This window comes from Macaca nemestrina, chromosome 18 (genome assembly GCF_043159975.1).
Source record: "Macaca nemestrina isolate mMacNem1 chromosome 18, mMacNem.hap1, whole genome shotgun sequence".
NCBI classification, from domain to species: domain Eukaryota; kingdom Metazoa; phylum Chordata; class Mammalia; order Primates; family Cercopithecidae; genus Macaca; species Macaca nemestrina.
The window spans coordinates 50,072,411-50,098,422 of NC_092142.1; the positions used below are offsets into that span (position 1 = coordinate 50,072,411).

The 26,012-nt window shown below is 45.5% G+C and overlaps 1 long non-coding RNA gene across 1 annotated transcript; it reads left to right on the top strand.

The window, feature by feature from the left end:
- The first annotated feature begins 2,345 nt into the window (after positions 1–2,345).
- LOC112428550 (uncharacterized) lies at positions 2,346–24,621 on the top strand. The gene is made up of 2 exons (XR_003020548.2): positions 2,346–18,327; positions 21,875–24,621. It is a non-coding gene; the product is annotated as an uncharacterized lncRNA (long non-coding RNA).
- The last annotated feature ends 1,391 nt before the right edge of the window (positions 24,622–26,012 follow it).

Below are 26,012 nucleotides of genomic sequence, written 5' to 3' on the forward strand. Positions count from 1 at the left end.
TCCTACCAGCAGTGTGACCTCTATATGTCTCCAACAGTTTCTTGGTCTGTTAAATGAAGGTAATTATCATCCATATTTCATAGAGTTCTGGAGGGTTAAAAGAGTTAATATGTATGAAGAATTTAGAATAGTGGCCAGCATATAATGAGCACATTATAGGTGTGAACAATTATTGTTATTACTTCTCAAGGTGGTTGTGAGAATCAAGTGATATCCTATGGTTAAGGTATCATTCTGTATTCACCCATCCATTTATTCATTCATGTCACAGAGGTACGTGCTAGGCACGAGATATATTTTCCTTACTTACAAGCAATTAATCAAATGTTATTTGCTGAGAGCGTGTTATTGCCTGGCTCAGTGTTGGGGGTGAAGGGAACAGTGTAGTGGAAGGAATAAAAGCATTGCTTCATCTCAGGTAATTTCTAAGATTCGAACGGGTGGTTCTGGCTAGTAGAGAAATTTGAGAATAGAGCAAGTTGTGCATGAGCCAAAGCATCCTTGTGCCTATGGGTCACCTGGGCCAGGGACAGACCGTCTTCATGCTTCTAGAAGGTTTAGAAGCACCAGTGGACATGTAAGTGGCCTTTTGCTCAGGTGCCAGCCTGTATTCACTTGGTTGTTTTATTTGGTTCACTTAAAACAAAAAATTGTGTAGTTTTCTGAATTGTGCAAAAAAAGAAAAAAAAACAAAAAAACAAGTGCCGTTTTTTTGGGCGGGGTGGGGGGGAGTAGGAACCTGTAAGGTTTGAACCACTTACGGTCTCATAGGCCTCACTTTTCTGGCAATTTTACTTCCCGTTTTGTCAGATTGTGAAAATTAGTCATGTTTATTACAATAGAGCAATCTGTAGCCAAATACAAGAATTGGAATGGAAACTCCGCCCATCACCCTGTCCTGCCCTTAAAGGTGTGTGTCTCCTGGATCTGCATTCAGACCCTGCAGTAGGTGCTGCATGGACCAACTCATTATTGGCATGATAGCCGTGTTGTCACCAAATGTAATTTAACATTTGCAGGCAGAAGGCACAGTGCCCTTGTGAAACCCACTCCCGTGTGCTTTCAGATTAAAACACTTTTTATGGTCAGAATCTGGAAAAGGAATGAAAATCTGAGCAAAAATACCTGTTACCAGGGGAGTTGTGGAAAATGAGAGAGACGGTAGCATCTGTGTACAGTTTTCATTGTAATCACGGCTTCCCTGGGAAGCCTCTGACAGCAAATGTAGCTTAAGACATTTGCAGATGTCCCAGCAACTGGAGGGTGAGGTTTCTTTGCTTCCTGATGTTGGGGTAGCAGACTCGATGTAATCTGTCGCTCCATGTCCTTCTCCTCAAAAATAGTGCTTGGGAGCCCTCGGGGGCTTTATTTAGAGGCCCTTAGGAGCTTGGCAGTATGTAAATTACATGTGAGTGTCCTTCAGAGTCCCCAGTGGTCACAATCAGAGGGATTTAAACATGATTTAGCATTTCAGATGATTTGTAGGAGCACCGGAGCCAGCCAGTGTGGTGAGGATCACCAAGGCTGACTTGCTCACCATCATGTTAAATAGATTTTCATGTCACAGCTGCTGGGTTTGGTCTAGATCCCTGCACCAATCCATAAGCAAGCGCACGTTAGTGGGTGGCGTTCCAGATTTCTTTACTCTATTAGAGAGTTCTGAGATTTTGCAAAAGAAACTATTTTATAACTTTTAAAACTATTGTTCAATCTATAGTGCTCTTTCACCTTTTCATGCATTCATTCATTTATTCTCTTATACTTTGACTTAACCAATATTTATTGAGTACCTACTATATAGCAGTCAATATTATAGGCATCTAGGATATAATGGTGATCTTGGAAGGCCTCTGAGGAAGTGACTACAGCATTGAGATGTGAATGATGAGAAGGTATGAACTGTGCCAAGATTTGGGAAATATTCCAGGCCAAGAACAGAACAAGTGCAAAGATCCTGAGGTGGGAATGAGGGCAGAGAAGGGGGCTCCTTTTTTATTTTCCTTTTTCCTCCTTTTTTCTTGTTATTATACTTTCAGGAGGATTAAAAAAGTTAAATTTCGTTTTTCAAAACTGGTTTTTGCAATTGCATAGAAACAGTTTTATTCAGTGGAGTACTACTCAGCAATATAAAAGGAATGAAGTACTGATACTTGCAATGATGTAGATAAATCTGAAAAGTATTATGCTTAGTAACAGAAGCCAGCAGCGAGAGAGTACACACATTGTAATTCCATTTATGTAAATTTCCCAGAAAATGCAAATGAATCCATACGGGCAGAAAGCAAATTAGTGGTTTCGTGGTTGCCTGGAGTGGAAGGGGAGGGAGGGAGATATTGTCAAGGGGCACAGGGAAATTCTGCAGGGTGATAGAAATGTTTGTTATCTTGATTGTACTTATGGTTTTACAGTTATATACCTATTTCAAAACTGATCAAGCCTGGCATGGTGGCTCATGCCTATAATCCCAGCACTTTGGGAAGCTGAGGCAGGCAGATCGCTTGAGCCCAGGAGTTTGAGACCAGCCTGGGCAACGTAGTGAGACCCTATCTCTACAAAAAATTTAAAAATTAGCCAAGCAGGGTAGCGTGCCCCTTTAGTCCCAGCTACTTGGGAGGCTGAGGTGGGAGGATTGCTTGAGTCCAGGAGGCAGAGGAACTGATCAAATTGTACATTTGTCCAATGTGCTGTTCAGTGTATTTCCACAATACCTTGATAAAATTGAAAAGTTAAGTTTCTCATTTCCCAAACTATTTGAAAATGGTCGTTGTACATAAAGAATTTAAAGGGAAAAGGAAAATTGCCACTGTCATATTTAAGCATTTGAACCCTAAAAGTTCTCGGGGGCCTGGTTGTGTTTTGATCTGGGAACAAAGCTAGGGTAGGGACAGGATAGGGCTGGCACTGAGCCACCTACATTGACTCTGGAGAGCGCATAAAGTTTTCCTTGTGCTTCTGAGTAGTAGTAACTCCTTCTGTTATTCTGCCTGGAGATGAAAAGGCCTTTGGCTGTCAGGTACTAATCTAGTCTCACGATTAGATGCCTGGTCTGTGGTGAGAGTAAAGGCCAAAGCCCCCAGTGGCAGACATATCCAGGGGGAATTCAAGGTCTGAAGCTGGACCAACATGACACAGAACACCCAAACGGACATAACTCACCATTGGATGATTCTTTTGGTATGCTGTGGATCAGTTGTGGTGAAAGACCAATTGGTTTTCTTTTTTTTTTTTTTTCCAAATGTATTATGGACCAATATTTTGGGGAATACATGAGAAAAATATTACTTGAAAAAAATGAAATAGAAAACAGGGTCACAGAAAACATTACTCCAAAATTGTATGATGGATTTAGCAACCAAGAAATTATTCTGGCAAAGTACCAAAGTAAGTTCTCAATGCTTGCTTTCAGTTTCTGTAGTTATGGTGTTGCAGATGGATTACAAACTCATGGATCACAATAGTCCATGGACCAGAGTTTGAGTAGCTCTGAAATAGTCCAGAACCTCACAGCCATTTTACCCACCAGGTGGGTAGTTAGATGTTTCCCCTTAGTGCTCAAGGTGGCTGGGTATGACCTGGGACAGCCAGAGTCCCCCAGGTCCAGTTGCCTTGGGTCATAGGAGCTTCTGGCTTTCATCACAGTGAGCCACACAGATGTTAATACTTGTCTATGTAGAAAAGGTTAGGAAGCACCAGAGACCAGTGGGTTTAACATTTTAGCGAGCACAACAGTTAGAAAGATGGGTAAAGGGAACTTTGGAAAAAAAAAAAAAGCCTGTTTCTGAACTGCAGCCTCCAAGAGTCTAATCCAGGAATCTGCATTTTCATCAATACCCTAGTTACACCAAAGTTGACTCCAATGGGTGTGTTCCAAGGGCTTCATTTTCAGAAGTACTTGTGTGGACATAGTGGAATTAGGTCAGTGGTAGGGATTTTCTAAGCGTACACATTTATTTCTTTCTACAAGTTACATTTAAGACCAGGAATTAAACTGAGGGTTGCTTCTGTCAGGGTTCTTAGCTTCAGAAACAGAAACTGGTTAATTTAAACACTGAGAGGCCGGATGAATTGGCTCTCGCCGGCAATCCCAGTGCTTTGGGAGGGCAAAGTTGGAGGATTGCTTGAGGCCAAGAGTTCAAGACCAGCCTGGGCAACATAATGAGACTGAGTGCATACAAAAAAATAAAAATAAAAAAGTAGCCGGGTGTGGTGGTGCATTTGAACGGGGCCCTGCCTCCATCACACTCCCAGCCCAGCGCAGCTCAGCCGCGCATGTTGGAGAGTTGCTAGGGAGACTCATTGGGTGTCATCTGCCCTCAGCAGACCCCTGGGATGTTTACAGAAAAAAAGGGAGGGAGAAGGTATTTGCCTTTTACTGCACACTTTCCAGAACTCCAGCTGAGCACAGTCCCCCCTTTAGCTCAACATATTCCCCCAAGAACTCTATCCAATGTTTCTGTTTTTCCCATTTTACAGAGCAGAAAACTGAGACTCATGAGCAATTTCTCTGAAATCATGAAGCCTTGGAGTTGCTTGATGCTTAAAACCAGGTCTCATGACATTTTTACGAGAAAACAAAAACTACCTGATAACAAAAAAGGCTTCAAGTTTTAGGAATCCCAGGTGCAAAAGGATTTGGGGCAGGACTCTGGAGTTCCCAGCGTTGACCTGCTCTGGGTCCCTGTTTTGGTTTAAGATACTAGGAAGATACAGTGTGAGGGTACAGACTCATCAAAATCTCAGGAACTGTAGTTGCTTTGTATTTTTTTTATGGGTGGTCTTTAAATGCCTTTTATTTAGAACTGATGAAACTGATGGAGAGCCTAGAGCAAAGCTAACTCCACCCCAGTGAACGAAACTGTCTTTGAACCTCTGATTCTGGATGAGTTCACGACTGATGCCGGCCGCCAGTGTGTGTGACCCCTATCCTGCAATCCTGCTTTTAGTATGATTGAGTAGTTAGGATAGGCAGGAACCTCTGTATCTTCTCTTTGCCCCACTGAGTGTGGGTGAAAAGTAGTATGAATATAGGAGAAGGGGGCAGGATTTGGGAAAAGAATGCCTGAGTTAAAACTCTTATTCTGTTTATTAGCAGTGGGATTTCCCCAAGTTTCTTAATCTGGTAGAGCTTCATTTTCCTCCTATGTTGTAAACTGAGTGACTTTATCTGGGTAGTCACCAGCTGGGGGGCGGGTGTGGCCAGAGGCCACCAGACTGTCAGCCCCACATGGGTGGGGCACATGGTAGGCATTCGAGAAATATTTATCGAATGGGTGAATCCAGAGAGTGAAGGGATGCTCTGGTCCATCTATGCACACTCTGACATGCTGACAGATGCTAGCAGCCTTGGATTCTTTACCACAGAGCAGTATCTCAGACTCTAATGCATTCACAGATAACCTGGGGAGCTTGTTAGAATGAAGATTCTGAATTGCAAGGTCAAGGATGGGGCCTGAGATTCTGAATTCCTTAATGAGCTCTGGGGTGCTGCTGTGGCTGTGGGTCACGGACCACTCTTTGTGTAGTGAGGGTGTAAATGAGTGGCCAGTGAGTCCACAAGTCGTGTGTGGTTGAATGGAGTAGGGCGGGGGTCACCTTGACTAGTGATTTTCCAATAGGAGCATGACTCAGTTCTCCAGCCCATCCTGTATCAAGAAACATCCCTAGTGTGACAACACAGGACTGTGAGCGAAGAAAGAGCACACCCTCTGTTTTCCCCTGCAGCAGTGAGGGCAGCCTGGCCATGCTACTTCTCGTTTGCCATATTTGGTGAACACGATGGCTCTGACTCTCTGGTATTGTGAGTCACCAGCCCATGGCACCAGCATTAATTGCCATGAATACTTGTTAGAGATGGTGAGTGTCCAGTGCCAGGCATATGGTTGGTATGTGATAGGCACTCAGGAAACAATAGCTGCTGTGATGAGGATGATGATGGTGATGATGATTATTTTATGAAGTCCTTTCACATCTCATTTAGTGTTCTCAGGAACCCACCCAACGACACGAGTAATAATTGTGCAGTGTTTATCTCTAGATCCTGGATGTACCAGGCTTGTTCCCATCTCCACACCTTTGCTGTGAGCAATGGCTTTCAGATGGGAGCAACTTCCATCCCCAGGGACATTTCGCAATATCTGGAGACATTTTGGGTTGTCATGACTGAGGGGTGCTACTGGCACCTAGTGGGTGGAGACCGGGGAGGCTGCTGAACACCCTACACTGCACAGGACAGCCCCCCAAAAGCAAAGAATTAGGCCACAAATGTTAACAGTGCCGAGAGTGAGAAACCCTGCCTCAGATGGTTCTTTCTATAGAGATTACTCCCCCAATTCTACCGTGGAATATTCTATAAGCTTGCTAAGCTGACTTTGGAGTGAAAATGTGTTATGATGTTATTGTCCTAATTTTTAAGGCCTAGAGTCTCTTAGTGGTAATACCAAGTTTAAACTAGAGGCCTGCAGAGGCTTTCTCACTGTCTTTTCACTGTATACCCCCCACCCCTACCTTTACAGTAGGGACGTGGGAGGGGCAACAATTTCATATTCCCATTTAAGATGTGATGGAGGGTTGGAGAAAGGAGCCCCAGTGGGTATGTGCTTGTGTCATCAATTTCAGAACTAGACCACAGTTTTTTGGTCGCTGTCTACCCTCCCTAACCAAGACCAGCGAGGGATGCCGGCCCAGACAAGGAGGCAGAATTCTTGGGCCCACTTTGGCTGTAACATCCACAGCAGTTTTGTTTTTTCCAAACACAGCAAAAGGGACCCCCCCAAAAAAAAAATTTGCATTGTAAGGAACTAGTTTGGCAAAATAATGTCTTTTCCTCTCCAAAAAAATAAAGAAGGACTTGATGAGGTATGGCCTCCCTCTAGGAATTTAATTTGGAATGGATTTTGACAGCATGTGGGTTTTTGCACCACCTTCCCGAGAGCCAGGAGCTGCTACAAAACCTCCAGCAGCATTCCCCATTCCACACAATGCACAGGAATAAAATGCAATGATCCTTAGAGGTGGCCTGGCCAGTACCTGTGAGCCTGGGAATTTTTTTTTTTTTTTTTTTGAGATGGAGTCTCGCTCTGTCACCCAAGCTGGAGTGCAGTGGCACAATCTTAGCTCATTGCAACCTCCGCTTCCCGGGTTCAAGCAATTCCCCTGTCTATGCCTCCTGAATAGCTAGAATTACAGGCACTGCCACCATGCCCAGCTAATTTTTGTATTTTTAGTAGAGATGGGTTTTCACAATGTTGGCCAGGCTGGTCTCGAACTCCTGACCTCAAGTGATCCACCCACTTTGGCCTCCCAAAGTGCTGGGATTACAGACATGAGCCACCGCACCCGGCCGAGAAAACCTTTTGAACAACATGAGGAAATGTCTGTTGGGAAGCCGAGTGCAGATGGCAGGCAGGGAGCACGTTGCCTCCTGGAAATGGTTCTTTTGCTGCGAGCTCATGCAGGAGATGTTTATCAGAGAGGAGTAGCCGGCCCACAAAGGGAAGAGCCTCTATTCTGTCTCCAGCAACCTTTTATTGCTAGTGATAGCTGCCATCAGTGTCTGGCCTGAGGAATGGTCGTGCTTGCAGGCACCTCTGTCAAGCATCCTATTGATCTGTGCTTTCTCTTCTCTGGAACAAGTGAAGAGTAGTAAAAAAGTCAGGCACTGCTGGCTGGGGTGGGTGGCGGTGTGGGCTCACTGGGGTGAGCTTGTGCGTGGTCATCCTCACAGCTGCCCTCCCTCCAGAACCGCAGATCCTCACCATACTGGCCCCACAGACACAAGCCCAGCTCACGGTGCCCCCTCAGGAAGATGCATGCCTTTTCTGATTTTTCTTCCTCATTGCAGTGGTGGCGGTGATTCATTTTTCTACCATTGACATGTTAGATGTCTGTTAAATAGGCCTGAAAGCAATTAATCTGGAGCAGAACACCTGAATATCCCATTCATAAATAATTGTTTTTCTTGGTGTCCCAGCATCAGTGTGTGAGGGAAGATTTACAAGCCTAAAGCCTATAGGCCAAACTCATAGAAAAAAAGTGTGGGCCCAATCCTCTGACTGTACACATGAGATTAAATGGCCGTGATTCATAGATTGCCATAAGCACCTGGGGGACATTTTTATGGCATGTTCGTAAGTGTTTATAATGTGGAAGAGACAGCCTCCACCACCAGCCCCAACCAGGGCATAAAACCCATCTTCCAAATAAAAAAAACAAAGGCACTTTAGCAAAGTTCTGTTGTGTGGCTGTTAAAATGGCAGATAAAAGTCTGTTGAGCATAGGGCAGGCTGAAATTAGAGTCTGAATGTGTGTGTGTTTGGAAGGAAGGGCATCTCTGGAGCAATATTGCTGAGTTGTTGCTGCATGGTTAAGGACCCTGCCAAACCTGGGGGTGAGTCATGGCTCTATTACCTGCTAGCCATGTGACCTTGGGCAGGTCATCCAAGTACACTATGCATCAGTTTATTAATGAATAGTATAGTACCTGACCTCCTAATTTCTTGCACGGATTTCATAAACTTGTGTTTACGAAATGTTAAACCTGTCCCTGGAGCATAATAATAGCTCAATAAATGTTAGAGAGGAGATAGACAGGCTGTTGATGATGGTGGTAGTGAGGTTGATGGCAATGATCCCTGGTGTCTGGAATGTACCAACTTACAAAGTACAGCCACGTGCCTCAGTCATCTGACCCTTTCCTCTGTGTGTTAAGGAGCAGGTTCAACCACTTCGCAACATGCTTGATGGTGCAAAGAGCCAGGTAGAGCAGTTGTAGGACAAGTCCCTGGGATAGTTGCTTGTCCTCTCGAGCTGGTCTCAGATTTCTGCCCTCGAGCCCCTGTTCCCTCAGTGCCCTGACTCACTCGTGCTGCCCATTGACTGTGTGTCCAGAGACTGTAAAGTGATTTTAACATCAGGACTAGCACACCATGGTTAAGAAGGAGAACTTGCTGCCAGCATCGCCACTCAACATTTTTGTTTGGATTTGGCTTTTGGAGGGTCTGCGCCTCCATGCCGTTGTGTTCATCACATGTTGCCAATTCGTGGTGAATGTGGCAAGCGTGAGACTCCAAGCAGCCAAAGTTAAGTGTAGAGGGGAAGTTTGCCAATTCAGCAACTGGGATACTGTGTACCCTTTTTGGTCAATCAAAACCTTGTGTTGAACTCAGATCATCCTTTCGTGGGGGCCATCTGAGTCTGTACTGATCTCAATAGCTAACATGTATGGAGCCTGGCTTTACAAGAGTGATTTCAGTGAAGCTTCGCCACAGCCTTATAAAGAGGACCCTTTCATCTGCCAGCTTTCTTGGCTGTAAGCAACAGAAGCTGACTTGCTTTCTCAAAGTAAGAGAGTTTATTGGAAGGAGGTTGTCAGAAGCTGGAGCACAAGGTTTTGAAAAGGAAGGGGGATTCAGGGAACCCCAGAGAATCAGGAAGGCTGTTCCATGTGACACCTCTGTGACTACAATCAACAAAACTTCCAGTCATCTCCACGGCCTGGAGTCCCTCAATCGGGATTTGTTGAGCTTACTTCAAGACCGGCCATTTGGCTAGACCAGGTCAGGAAAAAGAGATGCTGTCTGTTAAGCAACAAGAGTACTTAGCAGGGTCTATCTTTCTCCAAGACTATGTATCATTGGGGGAGCTCCCAAAAAAGTTTTGAAGGTGGGGGACTGGATTCCAGATAGTCCAGATTGACCAGTCACCACCACAGTAACATTAATGTCCCGATTTACAGATTAATGCACTGAGGCTTAGAAGAGTTGGGTAAATTGCTCAATTTCATACAAGCAACAAGTGGCAGAGCTGAGATTTGCACTCACAATTGTTGCTGTTCTTTTTTTTTTTTTTTTTTTTTCCCGGAGACAGAGTCTTGCTCTGTTGCCCAGGCTGGAGTGCAGTGGCATGAGCATAGCTCACTGCAAACTTGAACTCCTGGGCTCAGGTGATCCACTCCTGCCTTGGTCCCCCAAAGTGCTGAGATTACAGGCGTGAGCTCCTGCACCTGGCCACTGCTCTTCCTTTGAGTAGAGAATGCATTGGTTAGGATGCGTTCAGCAGACAGTAATAGAATCCACTACTCAAACGGACCTAACAGCAAGGACATTTATTCACTCCCACACTCAGAATTAATCCAGGGCTTTCATCATGACATCAGGGACTTGTACCTGCTTCATCTGAAGGCTGGGTTCCCTCATGGCTTCAGAGTGGCAGCCACAGGCATCAGAGCTCTTTGCTTCCTTGTTCACATCATGTTGGGGGAAGTGAGAGTGGACTTTCATACTCTCTCTCTCTCTCTCAAGTGCATGAAATACCTTTCTCAGAAGCCTCTGGCAAACCTCTCTTTCAGTCTTACTGGCTGGAATTGGATCACACGACCACTACCAAACCACTTGCTGAAAGTGATTAACCTCAGACCTACCACTGGAGCTGGATTCAAACCCCAAACTGCATGGCCTTTGCCAGGTGACAGAGGGTGGTTTAGCCGTTGGGGAGTTGGCCATGGTCCACTATGAGGAATAACAATGTATATGTTTAACTCCTCTTTTACATAGAACAAGGACCCAGGCCAGTCAATCTATTTACCATACTGATACCTGTGGTCAAGTTTAACTTTTTCTCTAGCTCATAAATGCTTTACTGCATAGTAGTAGTATAAAGACAATGAAGATAAATTATTTCTTCATTGTTCTTCCCAGCCTGGACTTTAACATCTCACTGATCTATGGCCAAAAGACATCTATTACAGACACCTTGCCCTGGAGCTTAGCTAACCATCTTCCATTATCATTAGTGGCTCATGTTATTTTTCAATGTTCTTGAACATAGCTTGTGACTTGGTTTCCTTCTAATACAATGATGGCACCATCTGTGGGTGACTCTCGGTTTGAGGTAGGGGTGAGGGTTGGATAGAGAAGAAACTCCCCCAAAGGCATGACACTTTGTAAGCATAGCAGCTTCTCAGAGCAGTATTGCACCATTCGGAGGCCATGGGTTGCAAGTAACAGAAACTCAAGTTGAACCAGTTTATGGAAGAGGGAGACTAAAGAGGAAGACTTTTCTGGAGTATCGCAGAAAAGATGCAACAGGACCTAATGAAATGAGGGGTTCAAATGGGATCAGGACAAGTGATCTTTTTTTCTGCTTCCCGCTGAGCATCTGCTCATCCTATCCACTTGCACACTGGCTTCTTCCACTTCTGGCACCCTCATGGAAGGAAATGAGGCTACCTAGAACATTTCACGCCTTGCTTGAAGATACTGGAGGCTCTCTTTTATTTTCGTTTCAAGGATTCCTGAAAGATCTCTTTTTGGCTCAAGGTGACAGGTGCCAACCGCTGAGGCTGTGGTCAGGAGTCAGGTTGGACTTACAGAGTGATTCCCTTGATGACCATGTAGAAGATGGGAGATGGGGAGTGATGCAACAATTCCTGGAAAAGGAGTCCTGGGAGGACAGTCCCATAGGCTGCATCATAATCATCTAGTGCCACTGAGTGGGGCAGGTGGCAGGAGAAAAAGAAGGGAATTCCCCGTGTGATTCTGTAGACTTGGCTGTGCCTGCAGTTTTCCAAGGAGACTAGAGAGCTCTGTCTTCTCACCACTTCTTCAGAAGGATTCGCTGAGGAAGCTGCTGGATCTTTCAGAAGGTGGTGATGAACAGAGCTGAGCGAATGGGCATGGCATAGTCCATGCCTTATGAAGACCAAAGACTGGCTGGGGAGAGAGATGTGTGCTCAACTCAGGGCCTTCACTGGGGTTCCAGAAGTCCTCTGCTGCCACACTTACCACATATATGGTGACAGCTGTCTATGGGTGGATTTTTATTTTTTTTTTTTGAGACAGTGTCTTGCTCTGTCACCCAGGCTGGGGTGCAGTGGCATGATCTTAGCTCACTGTGACCTCTGCCTCCTGGGTTCAAGTGATTCTTGTGCCTCAGCCTCCCAAGTAGCTGGGATTACAGGCACGTGCCACCGTGCCCAGCTAATTTTTATATTTTTAGTAGAGACAGTGTTTCACCATGTTGGCCAGGCTGGTCTCAAACTCCTGACCTCAAGTGATCTACCCACCTCGGCCTTCCAAAGTGCTGGGATTACAGGTGTGAGCCGCTGGGCCTGTCCAGTGGGTGGACTTCTTGAGGGCAGGGGGCTGTGTCTGGATCTCCTTGATGGCCCAGATCTTAGTTATTTTCCTGACACTGCACAGGTACGTCAGGTGAGTGATTGAATAAATTCTTCCCCATGCAAGGCAGAATGAGAGGAGTGCTAAAGAGAGACACAAGATGGTTACTTTGAGGAGGAGAGGTTGGTTCTTTCCAACGGGTAGACTGGGGCAAGTATCACAGATGTAACACCCACTGAGCTATGCAGGAGTGGTCTCCAGAAATGCAGTAGATGGGAAGCAGAGTGGTGATGCAAATTGGGGCTTAGCCTGAGAGGATTCTTGGCTTTGCCCAGGAAAGAATTCAAGGGTGAGCTGGTGGTAAGGTAGAAGAAAACAGCTTTACCAAAGTGTCAGTGTTGCAGTTCTGACAGTGATGCAGCTCTGTGACTGCTCCTGCAGAGCAGGGCTACCCCATAGGCAGTGTGCTGAGAGCAGCAGCTCAGGGCAGGTTTGCAGTCATAGTTATACCTACTTTTCATTGCATGCAGATTAAGGGGTGTTTTTTGCAGACATTTCTAGGAAAAGGGTAGTAACTCCTGCATCATCAGGTCATTTCCATGGAGAGGAGCAATAACTCCTGGGTGTTGCCACGCAAAGGTAAACTGACGTGGCACACTGGTGGGCGTGTCTTATGGAAAGTTGCTTCTGCCTAGTTCCTATTTTAGCTAGTCCTCCATTTGGTCCAGTGTCTGAGCCCTATCTCTGGTATTGAGTCCCACCTCCTACCTCAGTGGTGGGGGTCGGTTCTGCCTGGATGGGTTCAGAGCCTCCTTGCTGCTTCTGTCTCTGGCCTGGGCTTTGACAACCCATATTCTCTCTAGAACACCATTTAGGTCACAGCAATTAAACTTGAATTTTTCCAAAAAATCAGCAGCTACCTGATGTCCACTGTATCTTTCTGGAGTTCCATGTATTTCCAACTAGATAGACTTTTCCATCTTCATAATAGGTGAGAAGGAGGGGATTGGGAGGGGCCATGGGGAGGAGCATAAGGAGGCTACATGGGAGGCAGCCTCTGAGGTTTCAGCGAGCCTTCCACACAGTGCTGCCAGCAACACACCATGTGATCCTGAGCAAGTCCCTTTCCTTCACCATAGCCCCAGTTTCCATTCATAAAACGAGGAGATGGGATTCAGTCACTCTTGTGGTACTTTGCAGTGGTAACGTTTCATGCTCCTTTCTGTGCCCTACTGGTCATGCCAAGTGTCTAAGAAAGGCAGTGCTTGGCCTAAGTCACCTAGCAAGTTGGGGAAGGAGGCAGAAAGTGCACCCGCTGTGAGCAGCAGGAGGCCGTGTTCTGTTCACTGCTGGGACAGTCATAGCACCTTGCTAGTGCCTTGCACACAGTAGGTACTTGATAGATTTACTGAATGAATGCATGCACGTTTCTAGACTCCTGAGTTAGTGTAGATTCCAGAAGCTACTGTCTTTCTGTTAGGATTCTAGAAATAAGCCCTCAACTTCCCCACCAGGATGGTTTGTTACCAAATGGGGATCCAATCCTTTCTTTTTTTTTTTTTTGAGACAGAGTCTCACTCTGTTGCCCAGGCTGGAGTGCAGTGGCGCAATCTCGGCTCACTGCAAGCTCTGCCTCCCAGGTTCATGCCATTCTCCTGCTTCAGCCTCCCAGGTAGCTGGGACTACAGGCACCCACCACCACACCCGGCTAATTTTTTTGTGTTTTTAGTAGAGACGGGGTTTCACCGTGTTAGCCAGGATGGTCTCGATCTCCTGACCTCATGATCCGCCTGCCTCGGCCAACACTTTTTTTGTAATTGAGGTCAGTAACTGTCTAGGAAAGGAGAAGCTGGGATTTATCCCTAATTTCCCATGGGGACCTGAAACCAGTGCAGCTCACAGGAGAAGCAGGACGAATCTGCAGAGGAAACTGTCACATAAACTGTCAACAGGTATGTGTGGCAAACCAGGTGCGTGGGCTTGCATCTTAAGGACTGAATGCGGTTGAGTCCTCTGGAGGATGCCAGCACCTTGGAGATGCAACTAGGACCTGAAAGCATTGTCAGAGTGGCTGGAGTGCTCCCTAGCACTGAATAGGAAGGCAGGCAGCTTAGAGTGGGATCCTGGGCTCTATGCCAAAATGCAATCCAATGTTTTTGGAGATTCAGTAGGATAATAAATTAAGGCCGAGGTGAGGCCATCAACAGGAGAATCTTGTTTCATATTCCAGCTAGATATTCTTTCATCTATTGTTATATATATACATTTAGAGATGGCCCACTGCCCAGGCTGGAGTGCAGTGCCATGATCCTAGCTCATTGTAGCCTTAAGCTCCTGGGCTCAAGCAATCTTGCCCCCTCAGTCTCCCAAGTAGTTGGGACTACAGGTGCCCAACACCACCACCAGATAATTTTAAATTATTTTTTCTGTAAAGATGGGGTCTTGCTGTGTTTCCCAGGATGGTCTTGAACTCCAGGCCTCGAGTGATCTTCCTGCCTCAGCCTCCCCAAGTGCTGATTTAGGCATGAACCACCATACCTGGGCCATTCGTATATTTACTATTTTATTTATGTTTATGGAAGCCACAAGATTCTCAGCAGTCAATTACAGCATTCAAGAATGATTTCTCAGCTGGGCGCAGTGGCTCACGCCTGTAATCCCCACGCTTTTGGGAGGCCAAGGGCAGGTGGGTCACCTGAGGTCGGGAGTTCCAGACCAGCCTGACCAACATGGAGAAACCCCGTCTCTACTAACAATACAAAATTAGCCAGGCATGGTGGTGCATGCCTGTAGTCCCAGCTACTTGGGAGGGTGAGGCAGGAGAATTGCTTGAACCTGGGAGGCGGAGGTTGCAGTGAGCCAAGATAGTGCCATTGCACTCCAGCCTGGGAAACAAGAGCTAAACTCCGTCTCAAACAAAAAGAAAGGATAATTTCTCTTCTAAAGAAGGGTCTTATGTTATTAAATCCAGGGCTTTCAAACTCTTTTGAACCCATCCTTAAAAAAATACCTTTTCCGGCCGGGTGCAGTGACTCACACCTGTAATCCCAGCACTTTGAGAGGATGAGGCGGGCGGATCAGGAGGTCAGGAGATTGAGACCATCTTGGCTAACATGGTGAAACCCCATCTGTACTAAAAATACAAAAAATTAGCTGGGCGTGGTGGCAGGCGCCTGTAGTCCCAGCTACTCAGGAGGCTGAGGCAGGGGAATGGCGTGAACCTGGGAGGCGGAGCTTGCAATGAGCCGAGATCGCGCCACTGTACTCCAGCCTGGGTGACAGAGTAAGACTCCATCTCAAAAAACAAAACAAAGCAAAACAAAACAAAAACAATAATAACAAAAAAACCTTTTCCATCAGGATCCAGTACACGTGAACAGATATACTACTGGAATAAGAGTTTCAAAGAAACAAAACTTGACTGTAATATATGTAATGCATTCTTAATATAGTGGTTCTCAAAATGGTTTGGGACCAGCAGCCCCAACATCACCTGAAAACTTACTAGAAATGCAGATTCTTGGCTGGGCACCGTGGCTCACGCCTGTAATCCCAGCACTTTGGGAGGCTGAGGTGGGTGGATCACCTGAGGTCAGGAGTTCGAGACCATCCTGGCCAACATGGCGAAACCCTGTCTCTACTAAAAATACAAAAAAAAAAAAAAAAAAAGGAAGGGCGAGGTGGCAGGAGCCTGTCATCCCAGCTACTCGGGAGGGTGAAGCAGGAGAATTGCTTGAACCTGGGAGGTGGAGGTTGCAGCGAGCCAAGGTCATGGGTGATAGAGGGAGACTCTGTCTCAAAAAAAAAAAAAAAAGAAAAGAAATGCAGATTCTTGGGCTCAACCTCAGATAAGCTGCATCAATCATTCTGCGAGATTTACCAAGCGATTCTGATATATGCTAAGGTTGGAAAACTACTACACAGTATAGTATAGACTATTATTCTAATCTATTTAATTAAAAAACCAAGCTGTTGATTATAAGCCACTACGTTTGGGGTTAGCTTAAAGGCTACCTAAAAAACCTCTGAGGTCTTGCCCAGTTGTTTTCCAGCTTCCCTCTCCAAACTCATCTCAGACCATCTGCTCTTTGCAACCTTGCTCAAGCCAACTTCAGCCAGACCCACTGCTTTGCTGGCTCTTAAGCCTGCAGCCCTTTCTGCTCCTGAACCTCTGCCTGCAGTGCAGCCCTGCCTGGACACCTCTTCTCCCAGCTCTTGGGTGGATGGCTCTTGCTTAGTGAAGAGTCTTAGCTCAGATACTTTTCTTCAGAGAGACTGCCCTGGCTAAATTGGTCTCAGCTGGTATATTTTATTTTTGTCATAGCCCTTAGCACAATTGATCATTATCTGCCTCCAGTTGAATCTCATTTGCGTAGAACAATGCCTGGCATATAGTAGGTCCTCAGTAAATACAGTCACACACCACCTTATGACGAACCACATATATGACACTGGTCCCGTATGATTATAGCACTGTATTTTTACTGTACTTTTTCTAATTTAGATTTGTTTAGATACGTAAGTATTTACCATTGTGTTACAGTTGCCTACAGTATTCAGCACAGTAACTTACTGTACAGGTTTGTAGCCTAAGAACAATAGGTACACCATAAAGCCTAGCTGTGTAGTAGGCTGTGCCATCTAGGTTTGGGTGAGTATATTCTATGATGCATTTCTCAGAACGTATCTCCATCATTAAGTGATGCCTAACATGACTATATTTGTCCAAGGAAAAAAATGAATGGGTACTTCTCAACCCAGAATGCTCCCCTGATGAGTGTTTTGAATCCACAAATCCTTGGTGACCTCTCCTAGTGACATGGCCTTTCCTCCCTCCAGTGAGAAACCCTGCCCTGCCACCAGAGGGTTTTTCTTCCCTCCAAAAGAAGGAAAAAAATACTGAGAATTCTGTCTCCTGGATGTTTCTTGCCTCTCTAGTCCTCCACCATTCCCTGTGTGCAGTGATTAAATCAGAGAAATGTAGAGTAAATAGCACCAGGCTTGAACTTAGGGCACCTGGGTACAAGGGAGGGTTCAACTGCAGCCTGACTGTTTGGCCTTGGGTAACTTACTAAGTGTCTTTAGGCCCAGTACAGTAGGGGTCATAAAACCTGCTCATGGCCGGGGCGCGGTGGCTCAAGCCTGTAATCCCAGCACTTTGGGAGGCCGAGACGGGCGGATCACGAGGTCAGAAGATCGAGAGCATCCTGGCTAACACAGTGAAACCCTGTCTCTACTAAAAAATACGAAAAACTAGCCGGGCGAGGTGGCGGGCGCCTGTAGTCCCAGCACTTGGGAGGCTGAGGCAGGAGAATGGCGTAAACCCGGGAGACGGAGCTTGCAGTGAGCGGAGATCCGGCCACTGCCCTCCAGAGCGAGACTCCGTCAAAAAAAAAAAAAAAAAAAAAACCTGCTCATTCTCCCTTATCGAGTTATCAAGGGTCACAAAGGATAGAGCTTATGAAAATGCCAGGTATTACAAAGAATTCACCAACTTAACACCTAAAATATTGACCCATAGACCACATTCACAGCACGGAGGCACAACCTTCCTGATATGGGTTGGGTGTTCGTTCCCTCCAAATCTCATGCTGAAATGTGATCCCCAATGTTGGAAGTGGGTCCTTGTGGGAGGTATTTGGGTCATGTAGGCAGATCCACCATGAATGGTTTGGTACCATAATGAGTGAGTTCTCACTCTTTTAGTTCATGTGAGAGCTGATTGTTTAAAAGAGCCTGGCACCCTTCCTCTCTCACACGTGCTGCCAGCTCCCCTTCCCCTTCTGCCATGAGTGGAAGCTTCCTGAGGCCTTACCAGGAGCAGATGTCAGTGCCATGTTTCTTGTACAGCCTGCAGAACCATGAGCCAAATCGACCTCTTCTTTATAAATTACCCAGCTTCAGAAATTCCTTTCTAGCAATGCAAATGGACTAAGACACCTCCCAAGGAAGTTGGGAGAGCTTGGGCATGCAAATCCATGGTAGAGCATGCAATCACGAAAATACCTGTGTGAATTCTAAAAGGAGCCCCTGAGCCATAGAATAGAAAAAGGAGCTTTTAGTAACTTGCATAGGGATTTTCATATTGTTTGCAAGTCATTTAATGCAGGTGGGCATGCATCATGATCCATAATACTCCTGCGCTCCTGCCTCCAGCCATCCTTGGCCTCTTCACCTTCACGTCCTCCCTGCTGGAACCCAGCCTGGAAAAATGGTGAGTTGAGCTCCCCCTGGGGGGCTCCCATGGCTGTCCCCTCCTTCCAGAGGCATGTATGGGGGTGAATGTGGGCTGGGAGGGATCCTGGAACATCATGCTGTCTGATGAATGGCAGGCCTTCGGCGTCACTGAGCTTTCACACCTGAAACCATTAAAGGTTGTTCTCCTTTTAATTCTTTATGGTCGTTCTCACTCCTTCCTTAGAGAAACCTCTGATTTTCACTTGCGAGACGCTTGGCTGAGCTTGTCATACCCTAAAAGGTGATTTCAGTTCTCTGATGCCAAAGAGCCTCTTCCGCTAATCAAAACACAGCTGCAGAGGCCTGTGTGATCTGCTAATGGGCACCCCAACTCTGGGGTATGTCTGTCTGTACCTGGGAAAATAGATGTAATTAGGATAACAGATATCATATGTATATGCAAATGTAGCAGGTAAAAATGACTAGAAATGAGACAGGGCTGCAGTTTGCCAAATCCCATCAGACCAGCTATGCAGCTTAACCAGATGCTAACACCATCACCACCAGGCCTTCCCCGGTACCAGCTCTGGTGCCCTTGCTTCATCTTCTTTTCTCCACCATGCTGCAACCCTAATGCAAGTTATTTTTATTTTATTTTTTTATAGATAGGATCTCTGTTGCCCAGACTGCAGTGCAGTGGCACAATCAAGGTTCACTGCAGCCTCAAACTCCTGGGTTCAAGTGATCCTCCCACCTCAGCCTCCTGAGTAGCTAATCTTTAAATTTTTGTAGAGACAAGATCTTGCCGTGTTGCCCAGGCTGGTCTTGAACCCCTGGCCTCAAGCAATCTTCATATCACAGCCTCTCAATGTGTTGGGATTGCCTATTTTTATTTTTTAATATAACAATAGATCCCCGTAGTTTTCTGAAGAGGCTCTTTCAAGAGCTTCAGATCTTATGAGGCTGCAGGGATCCTAGCATCTGAGAAGCTGGTGGGGGAAAGATGGACAAAAGAGAGGGCCTCTTCAGTGTTTTTCCTTTAATGAGGGTTTGATCCCCACAAGGACAGCATCAGGATTGGAGGGGACCTGATGCGTCATTACCAATCCGGAGTTGCCTTTTGCAGAGAGAACAACCCCGTAAGGATGAGAAACACCCCAAAGCTTCTTGTCTGGAGTCAGGAGGCTCAGGCTGAAGTTCTATTTCTGCCTCTTCCTTGTGGTGTGCACTTAGGCAAGTGACTTACCTCTCTGTGTCTTGTGTTCTTCACCCTAAAATGGGCACAACAACAGCACCCACCTCAAAAGGCCTGCAGGACATAGGCTCTCAGATGATGTCTCCCTTTGTGATAGGTACATGGGCAGGTGAAGAGAGATAAACATCAGGCCCAGGGTTCTCACTCCACTGCATCACTCCGTCTACCTGCCCACAGATAAATCACTTCACCTCTCTGAGTCTCAGTTTCTTCATCTGTGAAGTGGGCTAATGATGGATGTCATAGTGCTGCTTCACTGTAAACAACAACATGCCATTAAACAGAAGCTAGTTACGCATGTTGAGTAATGACATCTGCGTTTTGGGGGAGTGCCAAGTCTGATAAGATTGAAGAGCATTTCAACTGGGCGTGGTGGCTCACACCTGTAATCCCAGCACTTTGGGAGGCTGAGGCAATGCCCTGTGTCTGAGAGGGGTTAAGGAAGTCATCACTCCCATCTGGTCTATCAGAAGGGCTGCCAAACTATGCAGGCAAACGACTTGGGCACTGCCTTTATCGAGCTGTGCAGTCATTGAACAAGGGCATCCAACTTCACCAAACTAGGAGGGTCTGCGTGTGCACATCCATCTCTGTTGTTGGGACTGGGGCCTGTGCCTGTTTCCATTCTGTATGCTGTGTGCTTGACACAGTGCCTGGTGCATTACATGCTCAATAAATATGTATTGATTGATGGATGAATAAATGAAATCATCTGCATCCATGGATGAATAGATGGTCAATTACATTGTCAATATTCTACCCTGTGGGTGGAGTGGAAAAAGCAGTCAGAATCTTGGTCCTTTTGCAAATGGTGGAAGAGGACAATATTTGTAGAGTGTGTACAGACTTTGCAGTCAGAGCTACGTTCAATTCTCAATATTGCCATATCTTAGCAGTGAACTTATTCAAACTTCAGTTTAAGAAAACATGCTAACCTTCAGTTTCCTCATCTGTGAAATGAGGATAAAAATATTGCCTCCTTTATAAAATTATTGTGTAGATGCTATACATTTGTACATGCCAGGGCCTGCCATGTTACCAAGTGGAAGGTGGTAGAATGGAAATGAATCTCCTTCTTTCTTCCCCTCTGCACTACACAGATTCCAAGCATATTGTTTTATACCCAGCCAAGTCTGAAGCCCTGGAAGTGGATCTGATCTTTTACCTGTCTCTAGCATTGATGTTTTTTATTCTGTTGAAGGCATCAATATTTGTTCAATAGTATAAATCTTAAATAAGCATCTAAACTACATATTACAGATGATGAAAGTCATTTCTGCACAGAAGATTATCTCACATGATCGTGTTTCCTTCGTTATCTGGGGCCTCTGTAGTTGGCAAATCTCCGCAGCTACTTAAATGATAACATTAGTCCTAATGCCATGTAAAATGACTCGTTCCTCAGGGTAGGTTTATTTTTAATAGTGTATGTCAGCAGCAAATAGCTTGGAAGACCCCAGAGGAAAAAGCACAGCTCAGGCTCTCACTGAAGCGATGATATAGATATATTTAATATCTATATTAAAAACCTTTTAGGCACCATGGTGATATTGAACTGGATAGTTAGGCGTGTGCAGGGAAAATCCTGGGCTGTTTATAGAGCGTGATGCAGTGTGCATAGTAGAAACCTTTTGAGGTTCTTCTAAGTCAAATTTGGGCCTCAAAAATCTTTGACAGACATTTGACCCCAGTAGTAAAATACTCTGAAATACAAGCTGGGAGAATAAAATCACTTCCTTTTCTCTTTTTTGGTAAGCCTGTTGATAAGTTTGCTGCGCTATTAAAATGTTTAATCACTTGCCTCCAGCAAGAGCAAGCTTCTGTCTGAAGTTGCAATTTATTAGAGTGCCCAGAACATACTTGCTGTTTATCCAAAAGATGGCCAGGGAATTCTTACAGAGAAAACAAACCACAATTTGAAATCAAGCATAGAATGGCAGATGAATAGATCAAAGGCAAAAATTATTTTGGAGTTGATTTCAGGGGAGACATGATAAAACCTGCACTGATTTTCTATCCCAAAGGCACAGGGTTAAATCATACAGTGGCCACAGGTCTGGCCTGTGAGATATCCCTGGGACAGATGGTAAAAGTGGTGCCAGGCCTGTCCCAGGGAGGGGAGAAGAGGCAGCAGAGGAAAGGGCTGCTTGCTAGAAGCATACCTTCCAAGAAGAGGCATTTCTCTCTGCTTTCAGGTTTGGTCAGAGAAGCTCAGCCTGGAAGGGCAATAAACAGATAGGTGCCTGGTTTCAGCAGAATGCTATGCCCAAACCCCTCCTCCCTCCTTCTCTTCTATGGACCTCACTCTGGCCTTTCAAACTCATCCCAGGCAAACTGAGTCATGGGGCAGGGAAATGCCTTCAAGACAGTGAGCATCATTCAGTTATGGCTCCTGAAGGCCTCTTGCTAGTGGCACAACACCATGGACCCAGCCCTTGAAGGAAGAGGAGAGAAGGAGCGCCTTGGAGGGCCACGGATAATTAACTCCTTCCAGAAACTGGTATCCAGGACTATGCCTCGGAGGGCACCTACAGATAATGAGCCTACCATCAGGTCACAATTTTCTAAACACAGATGTGTAAAGACATAAGGAATTTCCTGTTTATCATCCTGTCTTTGCCTATACAAATTCCTTTTTAAATCTGGATGATTGTATCCCAAACTGGGTTATAAAGAATAACAGATATTCTGGCAGAAAAGAATACTACGGCTTAATACATTTGGGAAATACCGCATACCTTGAATCACCAGATACAATGGCATATTAATGACTCTCCTATGTCCTGAACTGAAAACTAGCAAACAAAACTGGTTTCACTCTGTTTCCCCCAGTGTTTCTCCAAATGGTTTGGCTACGAACTGCTTTCTTCACAGAACAGCTATCATCATCTTACCTTTGTGGAAGGCAGTTTAAGAATTGCTGTGTTATGGTAGGCAGAATTCTAAAAATGCCCTTGTTTCCCCCAAGATTCTCCTCTTCTGTTGATTCAATTGAATATTTACACAAATGCTGCTGAGAGGGAATTTTGCAGATGCAAGTAAAGCCCTAAGTAAATCGACTTTAAAATATGGAGAGTATCTGGGTGAACCTGAGCCAATCAGGTGACCTCTTAATTGAAAGGGTGAGGATTTGATGTTCCTTCTGTGGCTTTGAAGGTGGAGGGAACCCCATGAGAAGGAATATGGGCAGCCTGGAGAGGCAGAGACCAACCCCAACCCCCAGCTGACAGCGATGAAATGGGGACATCAGACCTGAAGCCACAAGGAACCGGATTCTGTCAACAACTGTAAAAAGCTGGAAGCAGAATCTTTCCCAAAGCCCCCAGATAAGAACCCAGATGGCTGACACTTTGATGTTGGCCTTGTGAGACTCTGAGCAGAGTCCAGGTGAGACTACCTGGACTTCTGACCTGTAGAATTGTGGGATATTAAATGAGTGTTGTTTTAAGCTGCTAAATTTGTGGTAATTCATTTTGCAGCGACAGAAAACTACTACATACTGATTCAGAGAAATCAAAACAGAAGTGGTACACTCTTCTCTACCCTTTTACATTCACAAGGTGTTTCCAATGTAACGCTCATGTATGGTCAGGGCAGGTGTCTCTGTTTTTACAGGTGATGATATAGACTCAGAGAGATTAAGTTACTTGCCCAGGACACTCAGCTAGGAAATGGGGGAAGGGGACTTGAACGGGCTTTTTTGTGTGTGAGTTAGGATGGGGTGGGGGCGTGTTTCCTTTACTGTCTTTTGCATTCAAATAGGAAAAGGCATTTGGAGAGACTGCAGTTGGGAGCTTGCAAAGGAGGATGTAAAAAAAAAAAATCAGGGAAGAACACATCAAGCAGCCGGTTCAACTGCTTCATCAGAGAGGTCCTTTCTTTCATCTCTTGTGTCTGAGCAGAAAAGCTTGTTAGAGAAAGGACCTACAGCTGTGAGTCAGTGACAATGTGTGGGGGCAGGGTCTTATGAGGCCACCGGAAGTGGGCTGCTGGGATGCTTTATACGGACAACTAAGGGCGAAGACACGCAGGCCTGTAATATCAAGAGAAACAATGTTTGCAGGCTGACCGCCCAGATGGGTGGTTTGCAGAGGTGGAGCTGCCTGCATAATTAATCAGCTCTAGCTTTCTTCGCCACAACTGGCATTCCTACCTGTACCCGCAGCCCTTGAGGGGCCCCTCACTCAGTGTCATGGAGCAGACAAGTCATCTGGGACCACTGCCCACTAACCCCCATGGACAGAAGTGGAGACTGAAGCCCTGAAAAGGAACAGGACTTCCTCAAGGTCACAGTCAAGGATCCCCTAACATATGACAATTCTCTGTGTTGGTTAGTGATGACTTCCTGATGAGCCAGTATTCCTTACTGAGCAAATTTAGTGTGCGTGTATGTGTGTGTGTGTATGTGTGTGTGTTTTGTGTCCAGTATGAGAGTCAGAACTGTGAAGTGTTATTATTGTCCTAATAATAATAGAAGTCAATACCCACAGAGTAGAGACCCAGTGCTTGATGCTGTCTTGAAAGTGCTTCGTGCTAACCCCATACTCACACCAAGCCCATGAGGTAGTCAGGAAATCATTAGGGCTCTTAACAAATGTTTCTGTCCAGAAGTGGATCCAGGTTTTGCAGAGCTTAAAGCTTATCCAATTTGTGGGGACCTCTTGAAGGAAAGGAATACCAACTTACAAATATAAATTAGGCACAAGGCCTCATGAAAGAGAAGAGCTTGGAAGCATTACAGTAAGTCTGTTAGTTGCACGTTAATGCTCCCTGCCCCTTGTGAAGTTACGCAAGAGAATGACTTGCTTTGACCAAGGGGATGTGAATGAAATTGATGTGTGTCACTTCTGCGTGGAAGTCTTAAGATTTAGTGAGTGATTCTCCACTTTGTTTCCTAACCCTGACTCCCATGGTCCCTGGATTGACCATGGAAACGTGTGCCAAGATGGAACCTCCTTTGCCCTGGAACTCTGAGTCTGTGATATCTAGAGCAACCTCTCTCTTAACCCTGCCCTGTGTCAACCGACATGAGATCTGGAGTGTAAGGAAGAAATAAACTTTTGTCTTGGTAATTCACTGAGATTTTAGAGATTTTTTTTTTTTTTTTAACCACAGTGAACCTCACTTAACCTAACTGATATAGGCAGGGTCTTATTATTGTTTCCGTTTTCCAGATGAGAAAATTGAAACATAGAGAGATTCAGTTACTTGCCTGAGATCACCCAGCTAGTTAATGGTAAAACTGGGATAAATGGCTCAGTGTCTTTGTTTCTAGGTGACATTAGGGAGTGGTGGGGACTTAAGCAAACTGAAGATATTTGTTCCATCTGAAGACTGCTTCTGACTTCCTGCTGATGGTTGTAAAAGAGGAATGTAGGCCTTCATTGCCAGATCATCTAATTTTTTTTTTTTTTAGCAGAAGCCAAAAATCCAGCGTTTTAATGTAAAACCAACTGGTTGAAATATTTTCTTTTTCTTTTTTTAAACACCATGAAACTAAGACATCAGTGAGCTAGGAGGCTTGGTTCATCAGTTTGAGACCTTACAATATCCAAGTTTTCTTTAAAAACAAAACACTAAAAATTCAAGCCAGTAACAGGTATGTGCTAGTGACATAGCCATGGTAGTCTGAGAAGGCTTTGGTGGGGAGGTAGGACTGTGGCAAGATGTCCAGTGCCCAGAGAGGTTCCCTGCATTAAGATGATAGGGGCCGGGGATGTTCCTGGGCTGGGGATGGAAAGAGAATAGTCACACAGATTTTCAAAGACTCAGTCACATCAAAAATGTTTTGTGGCCAGGCACAGTGGCTGACAATCCCAGCACATTGGGAGGCTGAGGTGAGGCTGGGCTTGAGCCCAGGGGTTTGAGACCAGCTTGGAAAACATGGTGAAACCCCGTCTCTATATAAAAATTAAAAAAAATTAGCTAGGCATAGTAGTGGGAATCTGTAGTCCAGCTACTTGGGAGGCTGAGGTGAGAGGATTGCTTGAGCCTGGGAAGTTGAGCCTGCAGTAAACTGTGAATGAGCCACTGAACTCCAGCCTGGGCAACAGAACAAGACCCGGTCTCAACAAAAAATGTTTTGCTAGGGTTATCCAAATTTTTATAGGAGGCTGTCATACTCACACACAAATACTCCTCGAGGAAACACTAATAGTTTACATGATGCATTTCTAGAAGCTTTCATATCACCATGCCCCGTGGGGTTGAACAGGATCTAGCTGAATGTCATTGAGTCAAAGAGTGAGGAGGCTGTCACTGAACAAGCCTTCCTGAAAACAGGAGATCTCTCTGGATCCAAAGAAGGCAATTCCCTGATAACTCCTTGAAGAGGCCCAGGTGTTTCCATGTACCTCATCTCTTCAGCTGTCTTGTGGGGCTCAGCTCATTCTTGGGGAGTGGAGACAGTGAACAGCAAAGGTTATGTCCAAGAGGCCCTAACGTGAAAAGTGAAAAGGAAAATCAAA